This window comes from Pan troglodytes, chromosome 6, assembly GCF_028858775.2.
Source record: "Pan troglodytes isolate AG18354 chromosome 6, NHGRI_mPanTro3-v2.0_pri, whole genome shotgun sequence".
Lineage (NCBI taxonomy): Eukaryota > Metazoa > Chordata > Mammalia > Primates > Hominidae > Pan > Pan troglodytes.
The window spans coordinates 18,753,519-18,767,625 of NC_072404.2; the positions used below are offsets into that span (position 1 = coordinate 18,753,519).

General features: G+C 37.4%; 1 long non-coding RNA gene across 4 annotated transcripts in view; it reads left to right on the forward strand.

The window, feature by feature from the left end:
* The first annotated feature begins 238 nt into the window (after nt 1-238).
* LOC134810521 (uncharacterized) overlaps nt 239-14,107 on the forward strand; it is a 384,534-nt gene continuing 370,665 nt past the window's right edge. For 3 of the 4 annotated variants that reach the window (XR_010158799.1, XR_010158802.1, XR_010158801.1), the window contains exon 1: nt 239-381. This is a non-coding gene — a long non-coding RNA (uncharacterized LOC134810521). The remainder of the gene's footprint in view (nt 382-14,107) is intronic. The other variant, XR_010158800.1, reaches the window with a different exon arrangement.

Genomic DNA, 14,107 nt, shown 5'->3' on the forward strand with positions numbered 1-14,107 from the left:
CAGAAGACCAATCTAACACTCGAAGGAAAGGATGAGGGCAACTTAATCCCTAAGCAAAAACCTTCACAAGAAGAGAGCTCAGCAGGTGTATGCTTTAGGTGCCAGATGTGGTTTGGCCGTGTTCCCATTCAAATCTCAACTTGAATTGTATCTCCCAGAATTTCCACGTGTTGTGTGTCGGACCCAGGAGGAGCTAATTAAATCACGGGGCCTCTCTTTCCCGTGCTATTCTCGTGATAGTGAGTAAGTCTCACGAGATCTGATGCGTTTATCGGGGGTTTCCGCTTTTGCTTCGTCTCTCATTTTCTCTTGCTGCCGCGATGTACGAAGTCTTTTTTGCCTGCCGTGATGATTTTGAGGCCTCCCCAGCCATGTGAAACTGTAAGTCCAATTAAACCCGTTTTTCTTCCCAGTCTCGGGTATGTCTTTATCAGCAGCATGAAAACGGACTAATACAGTAAGTTGGTACCAGTAGAGTGGGGTGTTCCTGAAAAGATACCTGAAAATGTGGAAGCGACTTTGGAACTGGGTAATAGGCAGAGGTGGGAACAGTTTGGAGGGGTCAGAAGAAGACAGGAAAATGTGGGAAAGTTTGGAACTTCCTAGAGACTTGTTTAACAGCTTTGCCCAAAACGCCGATAGTGATATGGACGATGAAGTCCAGGCTGAGGTTGTTTTGAAATGTGAGGACGTGAGATCTGGAGGGGTCAGGGGCAGTGCCCTTGGAAATAACTTGCTTTGTCGTGCCGTATTGTATCTCTATAGAAAAATTAAATGAAAATAGATTTATGTCTGCATTATTGTAATTCCAGCACATTTTCTTATGCTATATTAATATTATCATTAAGAAATGCAAGCTCTTACTTTGATATGGAAAGCTTTAAAAATATTACAGGAAAGTGTCTTAAAAAAGAAACTTTATACATATACATGACTATATATAATGGTACATATTACTCTATTGTATTATCACAATGAACCAGATAATTGTATTATCACAATGAGCCTGTTTTTCTACTTGTTATTTTGGATTTTATTTTGGAACAAAACCTCAGGTACTGAAAAAATTAGAACATAAAATGTGGAAGTTCATGAAATTTGTACGACATACTAATCTATGGCAATACTGTTTTAAAAATATGGAGTGACTTAAAAAGTTTTATATTGTTGGCAATGTGAAATAATAAATGTTTTCATTTTTGTTTTCTCCTAAAACACTGTCTGTGGCCAGGGTTTCTACTACAAAGCAATCTGACACATAGATGTGGTTCAATCCTGAGGCTTTTGTTCTTAAATTGAGAGATATTGTTACATATGCAGGATTATGGTACCGTGTTCTTCTTCTCTTGTAAAAAATAAATTTGAAGACTGTTTGTGCAATATGGCCAGTAGCCTATTTGCAGAGGTGAGTGGTTGGGCTGCAAACATAAAGATTATATCTGTGTGTGTGAGGAATTATTTGGTTAGAACATTGGAAAAATACCTGAAAATGCAGTGCACATAATTTTAAATCAAGATGCATTTAACACAAAGAAAAAATTTTAAATATTATATGCATTTATGCATGAATTTAGTTTTGGGGACAATCTAGTAATAATGGTAGAAATAGCTTGACTCATCAAGATGCTTTCTCAAGTTTAAGTTTTTAAACGTTTCAAAAATCTCTCAATAAACAGTATAAAAATTGGTGTCAAAAACATGAGTGTGTGTGTGTGTCTGTGTGTTTGTGTATGCTCACACACATTACTTTGAAGGATAATTTGAATAAGACCTTTTGATTTCAAAAGGAAGAAGTTGGGCAGAAATATTTTCAGACACATGGGCCTTGGTTTAGTGGTTAGGTAAGTGGTGTAGTGGCCATGACTGGTGGTTTTACCTTGTTCTCCAAAGCATCTCTTCTCAGTGGTGAGTGTTAATAACTATTTTAATAATTTTTATATGATTTCTGAGCAAAGTCCCTCCTAATTTATGTGTTATTTTAAATTTTGCATGGAAAAAGTTGATGCAGTTGTCTTCATCAATCTTAAACAGTTGAAGAGGTTGTAAACCATTGAAAGAGTTCTAGTTTCTTAAAAGTAAGTACGTGCTGTTAGAATACTTGTCTATCCTATCAATCATAAATATTAAATTTGTAACAGACTTACAAAGGAACCTCATCTTGCTGATAAAATATTTACAAGGAAAAATACACATTGTACAGTATTTAGTATATATGTAATATAGGAAGAGAGGAGTGCTGGAAAATATGCAGACTATAGAAAATAAGATTACGGAAATATATATTATATATTCTTATATATATAAAATATTCAACGTATAATATTTTGTATATAAACATGTATAATGTTCTTGTAAAGTAGCTATCCAGTATCATGGGAAGGTTGGATGCCTGGGGAGATTTCTTAGTAAGAAAAAATGACCTCAGGAAATAAAAAAATGAGGCAGCCATGGGCTGAAGTTATATCTGAAGGTATATATTGAGAGGTATCATTTGGTCTGTCAATATTGTTGTTTCAAAAGCCCTAAAGAACTGAGATTAACAGTGGCACTGTATCTGCACATGAACTAAAAAATATGGCTATTTTTCAAACTAAATAATCTACCTGCAAAAAAAGAGAAAATAGATTTAAATGTAGATCATCATACTTCCTTTTTTCTCCACCAAAGTTAATGTTCATACAGCAAAAGAGGAGTACAACTTGCAAGAATAATCTCCAAATGATTCAAGCAAATAAACAGATGGACACAACTCTTGTTTAGTAGATATAGCAATGACAAATAAGGAAGATATTTCTGAGAGCATTGGTTCTAAGATTTTATGTCATATAGATTTCTCTTACTTTGGCTAATTTTGTCCAGGATTTAATCCATACAACATAGTGTGCATATAAATAACATTATTACATTTTAAGTTTCTAACAATTTCTAGTAGAATTCTGACCACAAAAATCTAATCGATAAAGTGGAATCAGTAGTCTCCAAGACTGAAAGTGGTCGCATAAATGCATCAATTCTTGGTTTTTGTTAACAACTATACAAGCATCTAAATTTTCTGTTAAGCAAAATGGAATCATATTTAATATATGCACTTTTTCTCCTTTTATGCAACAGATATTAATAAATACGTGACCCTTGCATATTTTTGTATCAAAATTTTATCATTGAGAGATATTGCTTTACAGAAATTATCAGAAAAATGTACGTTAAAAACATTATTTCTTATGAGTCAAATTCGTGAAAAAATTTCTAAGTCAGACAGTTTTTAGGGAGTATATGGAGCAAAGGGAATTCTCATGCACCTTATGTAGAGAGATAAATTGGTTACCTTTGGAGTAAAATTTGACTATCTTAGGCAAAGCTGAAGACATATGCATCCCATGTCCCAACTTATTCCACTTGTGAGCTCTAAAGAGAAATATTTACACAATAAAGAATGGTGTATATATGAGCTTTATTTTAATGGTAAATATTTGAAACATCAAGATATATGTATGCATATATACACACATCTGCGCACACACACGCACACAATGGAATACTATTCAGCAGTGAAGATAAATAAGCTACAGCTACATGGATTAACATTGATGAAACTTGCAAGCATAATTCTGAATGAGAGAGAAAAAAGCTGTAGATGAATATAGGTTTTTAATGTCATTAATATAAGTTAAAATATAAAAAATACATTTTTAGTGATAACATTGTTATTCTGTAAATGTAAATAAATGCACACGAATGAGAAACCATAATTTCATAAGAACAATTACCTCTGGGATGGAGGAGTTGGGTGGGGAAATGGTATCCACAGACTTTCAAATATTTTGGTTGTGTTTCATGGCTTAAACAAAGGGGTCAGGACACAAGGATTTGCTACTTTATAAAAATATGTTTTTATACATTCTAAATATTAATACAATTATTTTAAAATTTCAAAAGAAGTATTGTGTAGAAGCCTGCAGTCAATGTGTGCAGATTCTTTATTATTCCTTGGAGGTTAGTGACTACATTAAATTCCTAGGTATTTAATAGTTCACGAAAATGGGAAAGGGGGAACAGTTAGATAGAGGGTTACCTTAAATTGTTGATAGTGGTTTTTTTCCAGGAAAGTCAGAGGTTTATAATAATGTAAAGTGATTTTCATGTTTTGTTCTGTATAACTGAGTTATGTGATTCTTTTATGATAATACATTTGTGTATTACATAAATAAACAACAAAAGGATAAAAGAGAGGATAAAGTATTCTTACCATGTCTAGAATACATTTGTTTTTCTATAGATTACCTTGGGTAGTATGGCCATTTTCACGATATTGATTCTTCCTATCCATGGGCATGGAATGTTCTTCCATTTGTTTGTGTCCTCTTTTATTTCGTTGAGCAGTGGTTTGTAGTTCTCCTTGAAGAGGTCCTTCACATCTCTTGTAAGTTGGATTCCTAGGTATTTTATTCTCTTTGAAGCAATTGTGAATGGGAGTTCATGCATGATTTGGCTCTCTGTTTGTCTGTTGTTGGTGTATAAGAATGCTTGTGATTTTTGCACATTGATTTTGTATCCTGAGACTTTGCTGAAGTTGCTTATCAGCTTAAGGAGATTTTGGGCTGAGACGATGGGGTTTTCTAAATATACAGTCACGTCATCTGCAAACAGGGACAATTTTACTTCCTCTTTTCTTAATTGAATACCCTTTATTTCTTTCTCCTGCCTGATTACCCTGGCTAGAACTTCTAACACTATGTTGAATAGGAGTGGTGAGAGAGGGCATCCCTATCTTGTGCCGGTTTTCAAAGGGAATATTCCAGTTTTTGCCCATTCAGTATGATACTGGCTTTGGGTTTGTCATAAATAGCTCTTACTATTTTGAGATATGTCCCATCAATACCTAATTTATTGAGAGTTTTTATGAAGGGCTGTTGAATTTTGTCAAAGGCCTTTCTGCATCTATTGAGATAATCATGTGGTTTTTGTCTTTGATTCTGTTTATATGCTGGATTACGTTTATTGATTTGCATATGTTGAACCAGCCTTGCATCCCAGGGATGAAGCCCACTTGGTCATGGTGGATAAGTTTTTTGATGTGCTGCTGGATTCGGTTTGCCAGTATTTTATTGAGGATTTTTGCATGAATGTTCATCAGGGATATTGGTCTAAAATTCTCTTTTTTTTGTTGTGTCTCTGTCACGCTTTGGTATCAGGATGATGCTGGCCTCATAAAATGAGTTAGGGAGGATTCCCTCTTTTTCTATTGATTGGAATAGTTTCAGAAGGAATGGTACCAGCTCCTCTTTGTGCCTCTGGTAGACTTCGGCCATGAATCCGTCTGGTCCTGGACTTTTTTTGGTTGGTAGGCTCTTAATGATTGCCTCAATTTCAGAGCCTGTTTTTGGTCTATTCAGGGATTCAACGTCTTCCTTGTTTAGTCTTGGGAGGGTGTATGTGTCCAGGAATTTATCCATTTCTTTTAGATTTTCTAGTTTATTTGTGTAGAGATGTTTATAGTATTTTCTGATGGTAGTTTGTATTTCTATGGGATCTGTGGTGATATCCTCTTTATCATTTTTTATTTCATCTATTTGATTCTTCTCTCTTTTCTTCTTTATGAGTCTTGCTAGCGGTCTATCAATTTTGTTGATATTTTCCAAAAACCAGCTCCTGGATTCATTGATTTTTTGAAGGTTTTTTTGTGTCTCTATCTCCTTCAGTTCCGCTCTGATCGTAGTTATTTCTTGCCTTCTGCTAGCTTTTGAATGTGTTTCCTCTTGCTTCTCTAGTTCTTTTAATTGTGATGTTAGGGTGTCAATTTTAGATCTTTCCTGTTTTCTCTTGTGGGCATGCATTTAGTGCTATAAATTTCCCTTTACACACTGCTTTAAATGTGTCCTAGAGATTCTATTATGTTGTGTCTTTGTTCTCATTGGTTTCAAAGAACATCTTTATTTCTGCCTTCATTTCATTATGTACCCAGTAGTCATTCAGGAGCAGGTTGTTCAGTTTCCATATAGTTGAGCGGTTTTGAGTGAGTTTCTTAATCCTGAATTCTAGTTTGATTGCATTGTGGTCTGAGAGACAGTTTGTTATGATTTCTGTTCTTTCACAATTGCTGAGGAGTGCTTTACCCCCAACTATGTGGTCAGTTTTGGAATAAGTGCGATATGGTGCTGAGAAGAATGTATAATCTGTTGATTTGGGGTGGAGAGTTCTGTAGATGTCTATTAGGTCTGCTTGGTGCAGAGCTGAGTTCAAGTGCTGCATATCCTTGTTAATTTTCTGTCTCGTTGATCTGTCTAATGTTGACAGTGGGGTGTTAAAGTCTCCCATTATTATTGTGTGGGAGTCTAAGTCTCCTTGTAGGTCTCTAAGAACTTGCTGTATGAATCTGGGTGCTCCTGTATTGGGTGCATATATATTTAGGGTAGTTAGCTCTTCTTGTTAAATTGATCCCTTTACTATTATGTAATGGCCTTCTTTGTCTCTTTTGATCTTTGTTGGTTTAAAGTCTGTTTTATCAGAGACAAGGATTGCAACCCCTGCTGTTTTTTGTTTTCCATTTTCTTGGTAGATCTTCCTCTATCCCTTTATTTTGAGCCTGTGTGTGTCTCTGCACGTGAGATGGGTCTCCTGAATACAGCACACTGATGGATCTTGATTCTTTTTGCAATTTGCCAGTCTGTGTCTTTTAATTGGGGGCATTTTGCCCATTTACATTTAAGGTTAATGTAGTTATGTGTGAATTTGATCCTATCATTATGATGTTAGCTGGTTATTTTGTTTGTTACTTGATGCAGTTTCTTCCTAGCATTGATGGTCTTTACAATTTGGCATGTTTTTGTAGTGGCTGGTACTGGTTGTTCCTTTCCATGTTTAATGCTTCCTTCAGGAGCTCTTGTAAGGCAGGCCTGGCGATGACATAATCTCTCAGCATTTGCTTGTCTGTAAAGGATTTTATTTCTTCTTCACTTACGGAGCTTAGTTTGGCTGGATATGAAATTCTGGGTTGAAAATTCTTTTTTTTAAGAATGTTGAATATTGCCCCCCTACTCTCTTCTGGCTTCTAGGGTTTCTGCCAGGAGATCTGCTGTTAGTCTGATGGGCTTCCCTTTGTAGGTAACCGACCTTTCTCTCTGGCTGCCCTTAACATTTTTTCCATCATTTCAACCTTGGTGAATATGACGATTTTGTGTCTTGTGGTTGCCCTTCTCGAGGAATCTTTGTGGCATTCTCTATATTTCCTAAATTTGAATGTTGGCATGCCTTGCTAGGTTGGGGAAGTTCTCCTGGATAATATCCTGAAGAGTGTTTTTCTAGCTTGGTTCCATTCTCCCCGTCGTTTTCAGTTACACCAATCAAACCTAGATTTGGTCTTTTCACATAGTCCCCTATTTCTTGGAGGCTTTGTTCGTTTGTTTTTACTCTTTTTTTCTCTAAACTTCTCTTCTTACTTCATTTCATTAATTTGATATTCAATCACTGAAACCCTTTCTTCCACTTGATCGAATCAGCTTTTGAAGCTTGTGCTTGCGTCACGTAGTTCTCGTGCCATGTTTTTCAGCTCTGTCAGGTCATTTAAGGTCTTCTGTATGCTGTTTACTCCAGTTAGCCATTCTTCTAATCTTCTTTCAAGGTTTTTAGCTTCCTCGCGATGGGTTTGAACATACTCCTTTAGCTTGGAGAAGTTTGTTGTTACTGATCTTCTGAAGCCTATTTCTGTCAACCTGTGAAAGTCATTCTCCATCCAGCTTTGTTCTGTTGCTGGCGAGGAGCTGCGATCCTTTGGAGGATAAGAGGGGTTCTGGTTTTTAGAATTTTCAGCTTTTCTATTCTGGTTTCTCCCCATCTTTGTGGTTTTATCTACCTTTGGTCTTTGATGATGGTGACCTACAGATGGGGTTTTGGTGTGGATGTCCTTTTTGCTGACGTTGATGCTATTCCTTTCTGTTTGTTAGTTTTCCTTCTAACGGTCAGGACCCTTAGCTGCACATCTGTTGGAGTTTGCTGGAGGTCCACTTCAGACCCTGTTTGCCTGGGTATCACCAGTGGAGGCTGCAGAACAGCAAATACTGCAGAACAGCAAATGTTGCTCCCTGATCCTTGCCCTGGAAGCTTTGTCTCAGAGGGGCACCTGGCTGTATGAGGTGTCAGTCAGCCCCTACTGGGAGGTGTTTCCCAGTTAAGCTACTCGGGGGTCAGGGACCCACTTCAGGAGGCAGTCTGTCCTTTCTCAGTTCTCAAACTCTGTGCTGTGAGAACCACTGGTCTCTTCAACGCTGTCACACAGGGACATTTAAGTCTGCAGAAGTTTCTGCTGCCTTTTATTCAGCTATGCCCTGCCCTCAGAGATGGAGTCTACAGAGGCAGGCAGGCCTCATTAGCTGCGGTGGACTCCACCCAGTTCGACCTTCCTGGCCACTTTGTTTACCTACTCAAGCCTCAGCAATGGCGGACACCCCTCCCTCAGCCTCACTGCCGCCTCGCAGTTAGATTTCAGACTGCTGTGCTACCAGTGACCAAGGCTCCATGGGCGTGGGACCCGCCAAGCCATGCATGGGATATAATCTCCTGGTGTGCCGTTTGCTAAGACTGTTGGAAAAGCGCAGTATTAGGGCGGGAGTGTCCCAATTTTCCAGGTACTGTCTGTTACGGCTTCCCTTGGCTAGGAAAGGGCATTCCCTGACTCCCTGTGCTTCCCAGGTGAGGTGATGCCCTGCCCTGCTTCAACTCACACTCTGTGGGCTGCACCCACTGTCCAACCAGTCCAATGAACCCGGTACCTCAGTTGGAAAAGCAGAAATCACCCGTCTTCTGTGTTGCTAACGCTGGGAGCTATAGACTGGAGCTGTTCCTATTTGGCCATCTTGGAACGAAAATGGCCATTATCTTCAATTAGGGTGAGTATTACTCATAATTTTCTTCTTTCTGTCTCTATTCTGTTAGTTACAAGTACTATTGAATCTTTATTCTAGGTATCTGGCTAGGTCCAACCCAATGCACAGCCCTAGCTGAGGGTCTGTTTTCTTCATCTGGACCAATGCAACCACTTTATCACTCACAAGCCAGTAGTCTTGCTCTTCTGATCCAATCTCTTCATTGCAAATCTTTCTCTAATGAGAATTTGAATATTTAATTTCTTTACTTAAAACCCTAAAACTCTCATGATGGAACCTAACTCTTTAACATGGTTTAGAAGCCTCTCAACATTTCTTTCTCCTTCTGACTCTTCATTCCTTACTCCTCAGTTATCTGGCTAAGTCTGGGCCATCACTGAAGGCTTTGGTCATTTCCGTTTTTCCGCAAGATCTGTAAGGATAGAAATTGTGCTTGTACTCTGTTCATCAGTCTATCCCAGGTGCCTGGCACTAGGTAGATGCTCAGTAAATATTTGCTAAATGAATATAGGAGTGATCTGGCACAGCTGCATTTCTAGTCATTTCTGTTGCCTGTATCCCCTCAACTGAAACTTTATGTTCCAGTTATATGGAATTTATTTTCGGTTTTCTGAAGTCATGCCCTCTCTTGTCTTTAGTCCTTTACACATGCTTTTCCCCTACCAGGAGGAACTCTGCCTACCTGCTGTTGTAATATAGTTTTTTATTCCAGCACTTATCAAACTGTTTGGAAAGTTCTAATGCAGAAGTCTTTATTTTCCCTGGGCATGTTCTCCATGAACATGAGAACTACATTTTTCCTTGTTTAATCTTCAGCATCTAGCAGAGTACTAATCTGTGTTATGTGCCTAATATACATTTCTGAGTGCAATAAATGAAAGAGTGAGGAAACAAATGAATACATGGAAGAAATGCATGTAAGATTAAAAAATATGTTAAGGTTATCTACGATATGATGAAAATGATGATATATTTACATAGGAGAAAAGTCTGAAAAGTTTCTAAAATGTCAGCACGACCAGGTGAGTGATGAGACTGGGGTGATTTATTTTCCTACCTATATTTCTAAGTTTCTTTAATGTACATTATTTATTTTGTAATATTTCAAAATATTTGGAAAACTGAAGAAAAGCACAATATAAATATAACTGGTGAATGCACCAATATCATTAAATATGTTGATGCTCTTAATGAATAGACATATTTATAATTGTCTGTACAATTTCTGCTAAATGAGAGAACATCTGGGAGTTATCTGAAAAAAAAAAAACAAGATAGGAAATCAAACTCTGCATACGTAGATTTCAATTTTATTTTCTTTTTCTGCTAGGTATATGAGTTTGAGATTATATCTGTCCTTCACTTGTGTGAACAGGCAGAGTTAGACAACAAAAAGCCTCCTTGTCAAACAGAAAGGTATAAACACACTAGATTGCACAAGCAGAACCTGACTTCCTTTCAGGCTGATCCATGTACTTAATGAAGGACACGTGAAAACTCAGCCAGGAACTCGACAAGTCTGTACAGTTCATCCTATGTGAAACTGACTTAAATATCTTTGTACGATTCGAAGACTTATTTGCCTGTGGGCTCTTCTAAGAACGATCTGAAAATACAAGTTATCTACTTATGTACAATCCACCAAAATCTTGCCATCTTGAGATATCCCTGTTTATTCCTGTAGGGATATTCCAGAAGCCAGAATGACTTTATCTGCTTAAGAACATGGATAATATCAATGAGACAAAAAGAGCCAGATAAAGGTTTTCAGGTTTTATACAGCATGCCTCCTTCTCAAGATACTTAAATATTTTAGAAAATATGTTTATAAATATGTCAACTAGGATATGAGTTCTTATCCAATTTGATTCAAAACAGACAGATTTATATGAAATTTTCACTCTCTTGTTCTCTTAGGGTTTTATAATTCAGTGCCAATTATTGGCTGGGATCCAAATCTTTCTCTCTGCCTATATCATGTACTAGACTAGTTGGTTAAGCATATACAAACATAAAATACCCCTCTCTTTTAAAAGCGAGCATCCAGCCACACTTTTATAACTGTTACACACATTCATAACCATTTGTTAATAAACACTAAGTGGTTTTTGACGAAAAAGCTATTTTTAACCACTTTAAATATTTTGAAATGAATTACTTCTCCACTGGAGGAATGTAGAAGTTTAAGTGAACTTAGAAAGGAATGTGGCATTTTAAACAGGTACATTCCTTCTTTCGTGATTTAGGTGGCCTTTAGATAGAATGTAGGTCACAGTAAGAAAAAACACTGCATTTTTACTTAAACAGTAATTAAGTTCTAGCCTTCCCCGTAACTTGACCTTGGACAAGTCACTTAATGCAGAGTCTGCTGTGTTCACCTTTAAGATGGGACAGTGACATCTATTTTTCTCACTTTACAGGATGAGTGCAAGGATAAGTGAATTATTGTAGGCGAAAGTGCTTGGCAAGTAGTTAAGCCCTATAAAAATTTCAAGGCAGACATGATGTTAGCTATGTCAACAATAGCTTGTTTGGATTTCTTCAGCTGGATTTTTTGCTTTGCCAGCTTGTTTTGGCTCAAGCAATAATTAACCTAGACCTTAACGAGAGAGTTGGACTTGGAATAAAGACCACAAAACAGATAAGCAGATATGTATTCCAAGTCTTCAGTGGTCAGAAATAGCTGCCACCTGGGTAGTTCCAGGACATTTATTACCCTATCTTGGACATGGCTGGAAATAGGTTACCTTAGATTCCCATCCGCCCACTGTCTTTGTGGGGGATAGCGTGAAGAATTCTATATGTGCCTATATAGTAGATACCAAGCAGCCTTATAAAAATGGCTTGGGGTTTTACATTGACATATATGCCATATATATGTATGTCATATATATCATATATATGATATATAGTTTGTCTCTGTGTTCCCACCTAAATATCATTTCAAATTGTAATCTCCACATGTCAAAAGAGGGACCTGTAATACCCACATGTGGAACTGGGGAAGTAATTGGATTATAGGGGTGGTTTTTCCTATGCTGTTCTCGTGATAGTGAGAGAATTCTCATGAGATCTGATGGTCTTATAAGTGGCAGTTTTTCCTGCACCCTCACACTCTCTTATCTCTCATCTGCCACCATGTAAGATGTGCTTTTGCTTTTCCTCTCCTTCCACCATGATTGTAAGTTTCCTGAGGCCTCTCCGGCCATGCAGAGCTGTGAGTAAATTAAACCTTCTTCCTTTACAAATTATCTAGTCTTGGGTATTTCTTTATAGTAGTGTGAGAATGAACTAACACAGCATATCTATCTATCTCCTGAACCTTACATTCCATTAGATATTGACATTCCACTAGATAAATATGATAGATGTTATACCTGTTTTATCACTAAGGAAATCCAGACAGTAGAAAAATGACTGCTCTAAGACACCAAGTCAGTTGTTTATTTTTGTTGTAGATGATCTTGGGTAAAATGGAGGGAGGATTAGATTTCAAATGCCTAAATTAAAATAAATTTTCTTATTTCACACTGTATTACAGCTTTGTGATTTTGCAATATTTTCACACATTTTTTACTGTGCTGTCCCCTTTACCTGTCTTATCTAACTCCCTTCCTTACCAAATACCTCTTTTCCAGCAGCAGGAACATTACCTTCTCAGAGAAACATTCCCACCTGTGGTTAGGCCTCCTACCTGCACTCATCCTTCGAATGAAATAAAGCCTTGATCATATACCATTGTTTGTTGGTTTGCTTCTGACTCACCCACTGCTCTGTGAAAGCCTTGATCATTCATAGAACAAAATGTATAGTGCATAAATAAATGAAGTTTCCATGTTACGAGTAACAATGTAGATTTGGTTCTAAAGACCTAGCTATAGTTTCTGCTAAATTACCAACACTGGTTAGCTCTTCTTTTCCCAACATTTGTGGATATTCCCAAATTTTTACATACTCACTGTTGTCTTCAGTAATAATCTTAATATAAGCAGGAGGGGTTTTCAAGGAGTTTTAGCCTGATTATCTATATTTTACCTTTACCTTTGTCATTTAGACTAGCTCCCGAATTATGATTGGACAGGGTTTTTTTCTGTCTGTATTCTTGAGGTTCAATCCCCAACTTCAATATTGCACCCAAATTTTTACTTCTGTATGCCTGTGCCAGAATCTTGGTTGGCATGCCAATTTCCTCTCACCGTATTCTCTCTGATAAACTTTTTTTTTGTTTTGTTTTGAGACAGAGTCTCGTTCTGTCACCCAGGCTGGAGGGCAGTGGCGCGATCTCGGCTCACTGCCACCTCCGCCTCCTGGGTTCATGCCATTCTCCTGCCTCAGCCTCCCGAGTAGCTGGGACTACAGGTGCCCGCCACCACGCCTGGCTAATTTTTTGTATTTTTAGTAGAGATAGGATTTCACCGTGTTAGCCAGGATGGTCTCAATCTCCTGACCTTGTGATCCACCTGCCTCGGCCTCCCAAAGTGCTGAGATTACAGATGTGAGCCACGGCGTCCAACCAAACTTTTTTTTAATATTCTAAAATTCTTCCAGGAATTTCCCCACTTTTGTATAATATTTTTTTCCTCTCACTCAAGCCTAGTGGTCATGGGCTTTGCTTTCTAAGAAAATATTTTCCTAATGCTGATTGTGTCTCTTCCTTTAGGCATTTTAAAATCTAATCTATACATGGATTCTCTGTCATCAATTTTATATTGACTAATTTGTATTGAACTTCTTGAATGTCTTCCCTTCTATTCCACACGTTACCTTTTTGCCTAGACTATCTTTGGTCAATGAATGAAAATAACCACACTGATCTTTAGAGCCAAAACTCAAGATTCATCTTCCCAGGAATGTTTCACAATTCACACACTGACTTTTAACTGTATCCTTTGTCCTCAGTACTGTATTTATTCCGCCTAGATCCTTGGACTTGGCCTGGCAAGTTTAGCTTACTTCTAAATTCTCTTCACCCCAGCCATAACACATTCATATACAGCAGTACATCCACTTATGGAGCATGCATAGAACCAATAGCCTGCTTATGACAATGGGAGAGAAATAATATAAAAATGTAGGAAAATTTTCTCCTAGAGAATCTCCTTCATTTTTAAGTATATCTGAGATCAAATAATCCCATCAAATAGTCTCATCAGTGTGATTAGCAAAATTCATAAAAATAATACTTCATTGGACAATTTAGGTTAGTCATATGTAAATTGATCTTTCAA